Raw genomic sequence first — 12,140 nt, 5'->3', positions numbered from 1 at the left:
GTTTATATAATATTTCCTTGTGATTAGGCTCAAGTTATGCATCTTTGGCAGGAATATCACAGCAGCAGTAGTGTTCGTATGATATGACATAAGTTGTGGCTTTGGCCCAATGATGATGATGGTCATCTTGAGCACTTAATATAGGGGGTGTCTGTTAGTCTCCTCCACTGAACAGTTGCTCTTTGTCCTTTAGTATTTAATAATTGAATGGTTTACCACAGAAACAAAGAGAAATCATTCTGTCATTTTTGAGATTGCACCCAAGTACTGCATTTCAGATTCTTTTGTGGACTATGAGGGCTATTCCATTTCTTTTAAGGGATTCTGGCCCTCAATAGTAGATATAATGGTCATCTGAATTAAATTTGCCCATTCTTGTCCATTTTAGTTCACTGATTTCTAAAATGTTGATGTTCACTCTTGCCATCTCTTGTTTGACCACTTCCAATTTACCTTGATTTGTGGACCTAACATTCCAGGTTTTTATGCAATATTGTTCTTTACTGCATTAGACTTTACTTTCACCACCAGATACATCCACAACTGGGCGTTGTTTCCACTTTGGCTCAACCTCTTCATACTTTCTGGTGCTATTTCTCCACTGATCTCCAGTAGCATATTGGGCACCTACTGACTTGGGGAGTTCATCTTTCAGTGTCATATCTTTTTGACTTCTCATACTATTCATGGGATTCTCTAGGAAAGAATACTGAAATGGTTTGCCATTCCCTTCTCCAGTGAACCACGTTTTGCCAGAACTCTCCATCATGACCCGTCCATCTTGTGCAGCATGGCTCATAGTTTCATTGAGTTGGACAAGGCTGTGGTCCATGTGATCAGTTTGGTTAGTTTTCTGTGATTGTGGTTTTCATTCTGTCTGCCCTCTGATGGATGAAGCTAAAAGGCCTGTGGAAGCTTCCTGATGGGAGGGCCTGGCTGTGGGGAAAACTGGGCCTTGTTCTGGTGGGAAGGACCATGCTCAGTAAATCTTTAATCCAATTTTCTGCTAATGGGTGGTACTGTGTTCCCTCCCTGTAGTTTACCCTGAGGCCAAACTATGGGTGAGGTAATGAAGGTAAGGGATACCTCCTTCAAAAGGCCTTAATGGGGGGGAAAAAAAAAAAAGACCTTAATGGGCTCCCAGGACTGTTGTATTCGGTGTCCCTGACCCCGCGGCAGGCTACTGTCGACCCACACCTCGTGGGTCGACAGACTCCTGGACACTCACAAATCTGGCTCAGTCTCTTGTGGGGTCACTGCTCTTTTCTCCTGGGTCCTAGTGCCCACAAGGTTTTGATTTTTGACCTCCAAGAGTCCATTTCCCCAGTCCTGTGAAAGTTCTATAATCAAAATCTGGCTCAGTCTCTTGTGGGGTCACTGCTCCTTTCTCCTGGGTCCTAGTGCCCACAAGGTTTTGATTTTTGACCTCCAAGAGTCCATTTCCCCAGTCCTGTGAAAGTTCTATAATCAAATCCCGCTGGCCTTCAAAGTCAAATTTCCTGGGGATTCTCAGTCCCTTTGCCAGATCCCCAGATTGGGAAACCTGTTGTGGGCCCTAGAACTTTTGCTGCAGTGTGAGAACCTCTTTGGTATAATTGTTCTCCAGTTTGTGGGTCGTCTGCTTGGTGGCTTTATGGTGGGGCTAATGGTGATCTCCCCCAAGAGGATTTATGCCACAGGCCTCACCTCCCATTCTTCAAGCCAGGCTTCAACAATACATGAACCAAGAACTTCCAGATGTTCGAGCTGGATTTAGAAAAGGCAGAAGAACCAGAGATCAAATTGCCAACATCCATCGGATCATCGAAAAAGCAAGAAATTCCAGAAGAATATCTACTTCTGCTTCATTGACTACACCAAAGCCTTTGACCATGTGGATCACAACAAACTGTGGAAAATTCTTAAAGAGATGAGACTATCAGACCACCTTACCTGCCTCATGAGAAACCTATAGATAGGTCAAGAAGCAACAGTTAGAACTGAATTTGGAACAACTGACTGTTTCAAAATTGGGAATGGAGTACAACAAGGCTGTATATTGTCACCCTGCTTATTTACTTATATTCGGAGTACATCATAAGAAATGCCAGGCTGGATGAAACACAAGCTGGAATTAAGATTGCTGAGAGAAATATCAATAACCTCAGATATGCAGATGACACCACCCTTGTGGTAGAAAGTGAAAAGGAACTAAAGAGCCTCTTGATGAAGGTGAAAGAGGAGAGTGAAAAGGCTGGATTAAAACTCAACAGTCAAAAAATGAAGATCATGGCATCTAGTCCCATCACTTCATGGAAAATAGATGGAAAAACAATGGAAACAATGACAAGACTTTATTTTCTTCTTTTTTTTTTTTTTGGACTTTATTTTCTTGGGCTCCAAAATCACTGCAGATGGTGACTTCTGGTCCCATCACTTCATGGAAAAATAGATGGGAAAACAATGGAAACAGTGACAGACTTTATATTCTTGGGCTCCAAAATCACTGCAGATGGTGACTGCAGCCTTGAAGTTAAAAGATGCTTGCTCCTTGGAAGAAATGCTATGACCAACCTAGACAGCATATTAAAAAGCAGAGACATTACTTTGCTAGCAAATGTCCGTAGAGTCAAAGCTACAGTTTTTCCGGTAGTCATGTATGAATGTGAGAGTTGGACCAGAAAGAAGGCTGAGCACCAAAGAATTGATGCTTTTGAACTGTGGTATTGGAGGAGACTCAGGAGATCAAATCAGTCAATTCTAAAGGAAATCAATCCTGAATATTCATTGGAAGGACTGATGTTGAAGCTGAAACTCCAATACTTTGGTCACCTGATGCAAAGAACTGACTCATTTGAAAAAACCCTGATGCTGGGAAAGACTGAAGGCAGGAGCAGAAGAAGGGGATGACAGAGGATGAGATGGTTGGATAGTATCACCAACTCAATGGACATGAATTTGAGCAAGCTCCAGGAGATAGTGAAGGACAGGGAAGCTTGGCGTGCTGCAGTCCATGGGGTCCCAAAGAGCCGGACCTGACTGAGTAACTGAACAACAACAACAATCTAATAATTACTAGGATGGATACACTTTGAGAGAATATTGATATCTTCTGTCTCTTCAACCTTTTTTTTGTTTGTATATTTCTTTATATCTGTTTGTTCTCTTTGTGTCCTATTGTATTCAATGAGTTATACAATCCTTATTGCCATTTTTAATGTTGATGTGTTTGAATGTAAAATCTCTCTAGCTGTTGAATTTTCTATTCTGGGGTCAGGACTCTTAAGGCTATAGGAGGTAATTAAACACTAAAGCCCTGGGTTTCTCTGTTGGGATGGGGAAGGTTTAAAGATATTGCATAGAAAGTGTCAGTTGTGTTACAGTTGATCCATTTTCAGCTCATACTCTAAGCAGCAAGTGCCTTTCCTACTAAAAGGATCTTAAAATTTCTCCTTTATTGCTATAGTACATATGGCACAGATGAGGCAAGAGAGACAACAGGTCTATAATGGTCAGTTGGTCAGTAAGGGGCGAAGTCACTATGTAGTCGTTTCAGTTAGCAATTGAAATGCATTGCAAGCAGTGTGTAGAACACAAAGGCCTACAACACCTTCTGAAGAGACCATCAATGAGTATTTAAAGGCTGGCTTTGAGCAATGAGTAATCAAAGCTTAAAAACTCAAAAAATTAGTAGCAAGGGTTATAAAGCAAAATGTAGCCAACCCTGGTCAGATCAGAGAAGCCAGATCATGCTAGACCTTCAACCACTGTAGGGGAAGATTGTCACTAGTTCATGCCTCAGTATGCTAGACTGTCTCTCAGGAACTCAACCCTCTTTCCCTTTCCATTCTCTCTCTTTTAGTATAGTAGTTGGAAGCCTGAAACTAATTCCAAATTCCTGCCAGCAGATTCTAGATTTTTTTTTTTCAATGAGCGATATTAAGATGTAGATGTTTTTGCTTTGTTTTTAATTCAGGTATGGTGAGGCCAATAGATCAGGAGACAACTGTCATTGGAGATAGTTTACTAGTTATACTTAGAGATCCCAAGAGAATAGGGGTACACCATACCATAGGGAGTCACACAAGGAAGCACCAAGTCTTCAGGAGGCAGAGGGAGTGGGGGAAGGTGAGAAGAGCCTTTATGTGGTTTCCATGAGAAGGAATGGAGATGCACAGTAGCTCGGTTTAGGATTGACTAGTTTGAGTAATTTCAGTGAGCTCTAGGTCACAGGCTTCCCTGGTGGCTCAAACAATAAAGAATCCACCTGCAATATGGGAGACCTGGGTTTAATCCCTGGGTTGGGAAGATCCCCTGAAGGAGGGCAAGGCCACTCCAGTATTCTTGCCTGGAGCATCCCCATGGACAGAGGAGCCTGGCAGGCTACAGTCTATGGGGTCGCAAAGAGTGGGACCTGACTGAGTGACTAAGCATAGCACGAGGTCACAGGTGATGTCCATAGTTGTCTGGTATCTTGCCTGAGGTGGTAAGGGCAGGTGGATAGTGGCCCAGAGTGTGAGAGCAAATAAAGGAGGTGACTGGGGGTTGTGGACTCTGGATTGGTTGGGTTGCATATGAGAAGGATGCTCACAAGTTAGTTTCCTGTCTCTAGGAATTAGCTTGTCCTGGGAGGGGCAGTCGTTCCTGAGTCGGCAAGACCCCAAGATGTCCGAGCATCAGTAAATATAGGCATTAACATGAGACCTGGAAGCCTAAGCAGAAGCAGATGTCACATACTGTTATTCTGACAGCAGCTGGCAGACATGTAGATTTTGGCAGTGGTGAGATTTTGTGGCCACCCTAGAGACACTTCGCGTTAAACCCACATCTTGGTGCTATGATCATTGCCTGGAATTTCTTGGACTCCTATATTTTCTTGACTCTCTAAAAGCTAATAGCACCCCTGAAATCTAGCAGTGGCCTCTGTTACCTTTCTTTTGGCACTCTTCTGGTGATTTTCAGAAGAAAAACCACTCAGTCGTGTTTGACTCTTTGTGACCCCATGGACTGCAGCACGTCAGGCCTCCCTGTCCATCACCAACTCCTGGAGCTTACTCTGGTGGTTTTATAAATAACCAATTCCCTGAATTAAGATCTTACTGCTTGAAATGCCTAGAGTGATTATTGTTTATCTGACCAAACCCTGACTGAGATTACCGTGTACCTTTTATAATTCATTGTTGATAAGTTTGCCAATTGAATTTCTATCAGGATTATTGTATCTAGAATTGGCAAAAGCAAGTGTAAAATTTCCTTTCTGGAATTCTGCCTTCCCAGAGTTTACTCTGCTTTGGTGAGCTGCATGTCACAGAGTCTTTTTATCCCCTGTATTCCAAAAGCACTCTGTCTTTATTTCTACAGTGGCATGTTTACTTAGGACCATAATAATTTGTGTACGAAACTGTCCTTTCTGTAAAAATCTGTGAGCTCCTTTAGGACAGGGGCCTTGTATATTCCTTACAGTGTAGCCCCAGTGTTTTGCATGCTTCTTGACACACTGCAAATGGATGGATATACGTCACAGTAAATGGGCATGTCCAGTCTTGGCTATAAGCAGGGAGTGTACACTATCATCACAAAAATGACTCCTATTTATTGGTTGTGCTATATGCTAGGTGTTTTATGCTTGTCATACCATCTAATCCTCACAAAAACTGTGTAAGGTAATGATATTTGAGATTGAGACTCAGAGAGATTTGACCTTGCTCAGAGTCACACAGCTGACAAAATTGCCACAGCCAAGAGATAAACCTGGTTCTGTCAGTCTCCAAAGTCTGGCTTTTTCCTTTACACCATTCACATTCCCTGTCAAAAGCGAAGAAAATAGCAGTGAAATATAAAGGTCTGAGTGTTATGAATGTCTCAACAAGCTGGAGACTCTGTAATACATAGTCATCCATGCTCAGAATGAGTGAATAGAGATAAGGAAAGGAACTGACCTATTACATGAACAAGAGTTCAGAGACCAGGTCAGTGAGTTTGGGAAGAATGGGGTAGAAACAACTGAGGGGACTGAGCCATTTTTTTCTCCTTTTGTCCTATAAAGGATCTCAGAACTGCACAGTATTGGAAGGCCAGGTAAGGAGAGCAGAGGTAATGAGCAAAATTCCTCAAAGAAATGCAGCTCTGCTCTCCCCCTACTTTCCTTCAACAACGGAAAACAAAACAACCAACCAACCAACCAAAAAAAAAAAAAAAAACCCTCAAAAAACAAAGTCCATGGAGAGCTACTTAAAACCAATTGAAATATCAACATCTTTGGAAAAAGAGTTTGGGGCAGAATAAACTCAGTTACTCTTGGAATGAGAACAAGGAAGAAAATGGCGAGCTTGGTACTCAATGATTTAGGAAGTTACACAGAAGAGCAAATTCCCAGCTGGGTAGGGATTTATTTTCTCCATGTATCTAAGATAAGAGCTCACTGTCCCGGTGGCTCTGAAGGCCCTAAATGCTTATTTTCACTTGGGTGGAACTCTTCTGGCCAGTTTGGAACTGGATGCATCTCTTTGTAAATCAAAATCTATGTTAGATTGTGGTTGCCCGCCTACTCCCTAAGAGCTCTCTGAAGGAAAACGCAGGGTCTTATTCATCTTCATATTTTCATCATTCAGCACTCTTTCTGACTTGTGTTAGCTGAGGAAAAGAATGATGATTAACTGAATAAGCAAATGCAGTTAAATACAAGAGCAGATAAATGTGAATGAATTAATTTCCTTAGAATAGGTCTTATTTCTGTTCTATGTGAAAAAGATAAAATATTTGTGTTTTAAACTTGTAAACATTTAATGGTAAATATTGCATAGGCTCCGGAAAATACTCCCGGCAAGCAGGGTTGTGGACAGATAGCTTTCAAAACTTGAGCTGCACAACTATTTCCTGTTTGGTGGTCTGGCTATTAAGATCTTGAGATTGTCACAGGCAGGTGAGTTGATAGGACTAACGTGAAGTTTTCTCATCCAGTGCGGAAATGCACATGAAATCCAATCTCAGAAGAACGATGGGTACTGAGACTTGACGAAGGGAAAAATTTTACTTGCGGTGACCTTATTATTTTCCCCCAGAACTACAAGGATTATTTCTTCCCTTTACTTTTCCTGCCAACTTCTCACAGAGCAGTGTGCACACATTATCAAATTGTACAATACTGTGTATTGGTTTTCCAGGGCAGAGTATCAAAGGCCCTCATGAGGAAAGAAAAAGGTTTTTGTAGAATGACACTGGATACTCTAAACAGTCCCGTGTTCTTTGCCTTCCAAAACTGGGGCTCCTTTTTGATCAGATTTTTCATTTGAATATTTTGAATATAAGACATTTAGGGCAGAAGAACGGTGTTCTTATTCTGTTAACATTTGACGTAGTTGGGGGGAAAGGAGGGAAACCAGAAAGTCTTAAGGGAAAAAAGAAATCATTCAGAATAATCAGTAGGGATTTCTTATTTTCAATTCTTTCATGTATACAAAATTGGATATGTCAGTGAGTGATCTTGCCTTTATCCTGTTTATCACCTGTATTATTTCAGATCAATGGCTAACTCTGAGGGATGATAGTCCCTCATCATTCTCTATTTAAAGTTATCTAAGTGGTTTATGGTTGAATCACTCCCACCTTTTCTTTGAGGACCTAGAAGAAAACAAACATTGCATTTGACTTTTTGAGTAATTTCTTTTTTAGTGGACAAGGCTAAAATGTTAAGTTTAAAAGATTTGTAGTTATTCACATTGACTCATGAATTTCATTCTGAAGTTCAATCCTACAAGTTGTTTTTGAAGAACATATGATAAGGCAACAACTTCTAACATGGCTCCTGAGAATGAGGCCTTTTGTATTGATATTATAATCTCTCACTCTATAGACTAGCAGCATTCTCCCTCTGACCTCCCTTCCTCGAGTCTCCCAGAACCGTCTAATCAGAAAAGAAGAGCCCCAGAAACATGGTCTTGATAGATTGCTGGCATTCCGTAGGACACTTGTTCTCATAGGAAACTTTCCGGATGTGAATTAAGAACACTAACAGGCAATAGGCAGTTCAGAACATGAATGTCTCCTTAATTAATAAGTGTTCTTGGATGCTGAAATCAAAGAGTTTGAAATTGAGACCAGCATGTTTCTGTTTTTCCATTAAATTTATAAATAACATTTTCTATTCACCTGTATTCATTTTAGATGCACTTCAGCTTCCAGAAGCATTTAAGAGCATGAGTCTCGAAAATTGGATGAACTCAGAGGAACAAATAGTCTTAGGGTCTTTTTAAGCAAGAAAGTTAACAAATGCCAACTTTTTCAAATATTCTAATGCATCTATCAATATTTTTACCAGCTCACATTTTTTATTTTCAGTCTATCCCTCTAACTTTATCTTTTCTCTAAGCTTTTCTCCCTGAGCCACAGTGGTCCAACTCATAAAGAAAATAAAGTAATAATAATACAAATAATAATAAATAATAATACAAATAATAATAAAGTAATACAGACAGAGGATGAGATGGTTGGATGGCATCACCAACTCAATGAACATGAGTTCGAATAAACTCCAGGAGTTGATGATGGACAGGGAGGCCTGGTGTGCGGCAGTCCGTGGCGTTGCAAAGAGTCAGACACGACTGAGTGACTGAACTGAAATACAGAAACATTTTACTTTCTTTTTTTCCTATCTTTTATGCACAGGGAGTATTTTCCACAGTGAGTCCACAATAAACTATGTTTCTGAGTTTTCTATTAATAAGCTAATACTAACCAAAGAGATTTCTTAAACTGGGAATCAGGGTAAGTATCATCCTTGACCTCTGCTCTCCAGAAGCTCTAAGTCTAGCACCCATGGAAAATGGTAATGTACTCCTAGGCTGTGCATGGCATGTGGCAGTGAGTGGAGGGGCAAGTGCGTGTTGTTGATGACAGGAGGAGATGGAGGGGGCAGAGAGCTCCTTCACAGAGGAGCTGAAATTGAAGTTGAGTCTTAAATGACAATGTGCTTATTTCCTGTGGATGCTGTAAGAAAATATCACACATTAGGTGGCTTAAAACTGGGCCATGCTTTCTCTGAAGGTTCTAGGGGAGAATCTTTCCTTATCTTTTCCAACTTACTATATGCCAGGCACTGTTCTAAGTACTTCACATCTAGACCTTCCAAAAACCTTATAAAATATGTGCTATTAATACGTTCAGTTTCCAGATGGTAACTGGGGCACTGAGAGGTTAAGTGACTTAAATGAGATCATACAGTTGGTAAACGGCAGAGATAAGATTCAGACTCAGGTGGCCAGACAGCTAGATGAGGTTTATAGAGTTAGTGTCAGTTATATAGCGGGGCTCAGTTTATGATGATGATGGTAGTGGTGGTGGTGATAGTGATAGTAGTGGTTGTTATCATCACACAAGAAAATTATCTTGGGGAATCTGGGTTCTGAGCAAACACTCAAAAGAAAAATATTGAAGTATATAGGGTAACAGGGAAAATGGCTTTGACTAGAAGGCAAGAACAAGATCTAACAGAGGAAAATGCTGCTGGGTAGGGGGAGCGCAGGGGTAGAAAATGGGGTTAAACTGATGCCTAGACAAGTAATTCAAAGCACTGGCTCTGTGGGGCCTTTAAGCTCAAAAGGAGAAAGTGACAGGGCTGGGCCGTGGGTGATTTACTCTAGGATCCAATCAGGCCACGCATTCACAAAATGTGGGTCTTTCCACTGCTCTGCTTTACCATGCTTCCTCTCCCCAATTAGGGGAAATACTCTGCTCATTTATGAGGTGGTTCGTGGGCATCTGCATGATCCCACCATTGAGGAGAACTGATGGGGTCATATCAACATGACCAAGGTCAAGTGGTCAAAAGTTATTTACTGCCCATTAGGCACCATTCATGTCAGCCAGACATATCCTGTGCAGCCTTCCTAAATGAAGTAAATATGCTAAATCCCAAGCTTTCTGAATGGCTGTGTGGCCAAGGATGTTTGTAAATTATCTGAGAAATCCAAACAGCAACAGCCAAAGCAGTGGGTCATCGTGTTCTAGCTGAGTGCTCATGGAGCACCGATCTTTTCCTGAGAAAGGCTTTTAGAGAATCATCAAGGGTTAATTCTGGAAGAGACCATAATTTAATCCACTCACTTGAGAGATGCATAAACTGACAGCTACCAAAGCAATAGGACTTGTCTATTCGTGTCAAAAGTCAGCATACATATGTTTTATCACTTCTGTTTTGGCTTAGAATATGTAGCGATTCAAGATTACTTAACAAATGAAATTGAAATAACTCAATACCAAATTGAGGTAAATCCTTTAGATTCACATCTTATAACACAAGATAAATTCCAGACTGATGACTTAATTACAAAAATGTTATTCCAAAGAAAACAGTAGGAACTATATTTATTATGTTTGGAGAAGCATTATGTCAGATTGAAGCAATAAGGTAATTTAACAGATTGGACTACACTAAAAAATTTAACTGTACAATAAAAATAGCCAATATGAAATCAAAAGAAATATCACAAATTGGGAAGCCAAGGATTGAACCTGGCTCTTCTGTATTGCAGGCGGCTTCTTTACCATCTCAGCCACCAGGGAAGCCCCTTTAGTAATTTAAAAAGCTAACTGGCAAGAAACATAAATAGATCATTCGCCCAAATAGAATATAATTACTAAACATATAGGAAAATGTTAAACTTCATTAATAATCAAAGATATAGTTTAAACAAGGTACAATTATTATCTTTTAGATAAGCAAAAGTTTTAATTTTCTTCATAGCAAACAATGCTAAGTAGATAGTAAAGAATCATTTTCTGATGATTGGTACAGTCACTTTAGGAAATAATTTGACAATATTATTAGCAACCATGTAATATTTTTATAACTTTGTTTCGGTAATTCAACTCCTGATAATTCATCCAAAGTAACCCCTTGACTCATTAATGATACCCAAATCATTTCTTTACCATCTGAGCTACCAGGGAAGCCCTACTGCTCAATTTCTGATCCATGGAAGTGCCTTAATTCCTTATTTCCAGTGCACCTCTTCCTGATATGTTAAACTCTTCCTGTCCAAAGTAAAATTTACCTTCTCTCCTTTCAACTGTGTAGCAAGTCACTTTTAATCTCTGCATCAGTAGCCACTAGCCCATGCTTGGCACATAGTAGGCACACAATAAAGCTGAATGAAGGAACTACTCCTGTGTTTTTATCTTCCGGGCCAGGCTAGGAAGCTCGGGAGTTATCTTTGACTGCTCTTCTCCCTTTTCCTTGTATAAGACTCATCACAAGATTTTGTTCTTTCACAATGTCTCCTGGCCTCTCCTTACTTCTCAGATCCCACTTCCATCCAGGCTTTGCATGTTGTTCACGGAAGTAACCTTCTGGTTCATCTTTTGGTTTCCAAGTCTCTCTCTTTCCCAAACCAATCCATGAGAGTATAGTCTCTAACTTATCAATGTCAATTAGGAATCATTGGTATAAGCAACAGAAAGCAAATATAAGCAACATAAGCATTAAAAAAAGATATTTTGAAAGGTTGTCAGGGAGCTCACAGGATGGGAGGAAGAGCTGATCAATCAAGCAGCAGGAAAATCAGAAAGCAGGGATAGTAACTTACTTCAACAACATGAATTTGTATACTATCTCTCTTGGCTATTACCATTAGATGAATAGGTCCAAGTTATTTTTAGGACAATAATAACTTTTTCCTTTCAGTCCTTCTGTTATCTTTGTTTTTATTCAGTTCTTAAATTTTCTTTTTCTTTTTTTAAATTGAGGAATAGTTGATTTACAATGTTGTGCCAGTCTCTGCTGTACGGCAGAATGACTCAGTTATACATACTGACACATTCTTTTTCTAAAATATTTTTTCCTTTATGGTTTATCACAGGATATTGAGTATAGTTTCCTGTGCTATGAATAGGACCTTGCTGTTTATCCATTCTAAATGTACCAGTTTGCATCTTCCAACACCAAATTCCCAGTTTATCCTTCTTCCTCCCACCTTCCTTACCTCCTTTGGCAACTACAAGTCTGTTCTCTATGTCTGTGAACCGGTTTGTTTTATAAATAGGTTAATTTGTACTATATTTTAGATTCCACATATAAGGGATATCATATGGCATTTGTCTTTCTCTTTCTGACTTATTTCATTTAGTATGATAATTTCTAGTTGCCTCCATGTGGCTGCAAATGG

This window comes from Giraffa tippelskirchi, chromosome 6 (genome assembly GCF_054371585.1).
Source record: "Giraffa tippelskirchi isolate mGirTip1 chromosome 6, T2T-mGirTip1v1.2.pri, whole genome shotgun sequence".
Classification (NCBI taxonomy): Eukaryota; Metazoa; Chordata; class Mammalia; order Artiodactyla; family Giraffidae; genus Giraffa; species Giraffa tippelskirchi.
This window is presented reverse-complemented; position numbering follows the sequence as displayed.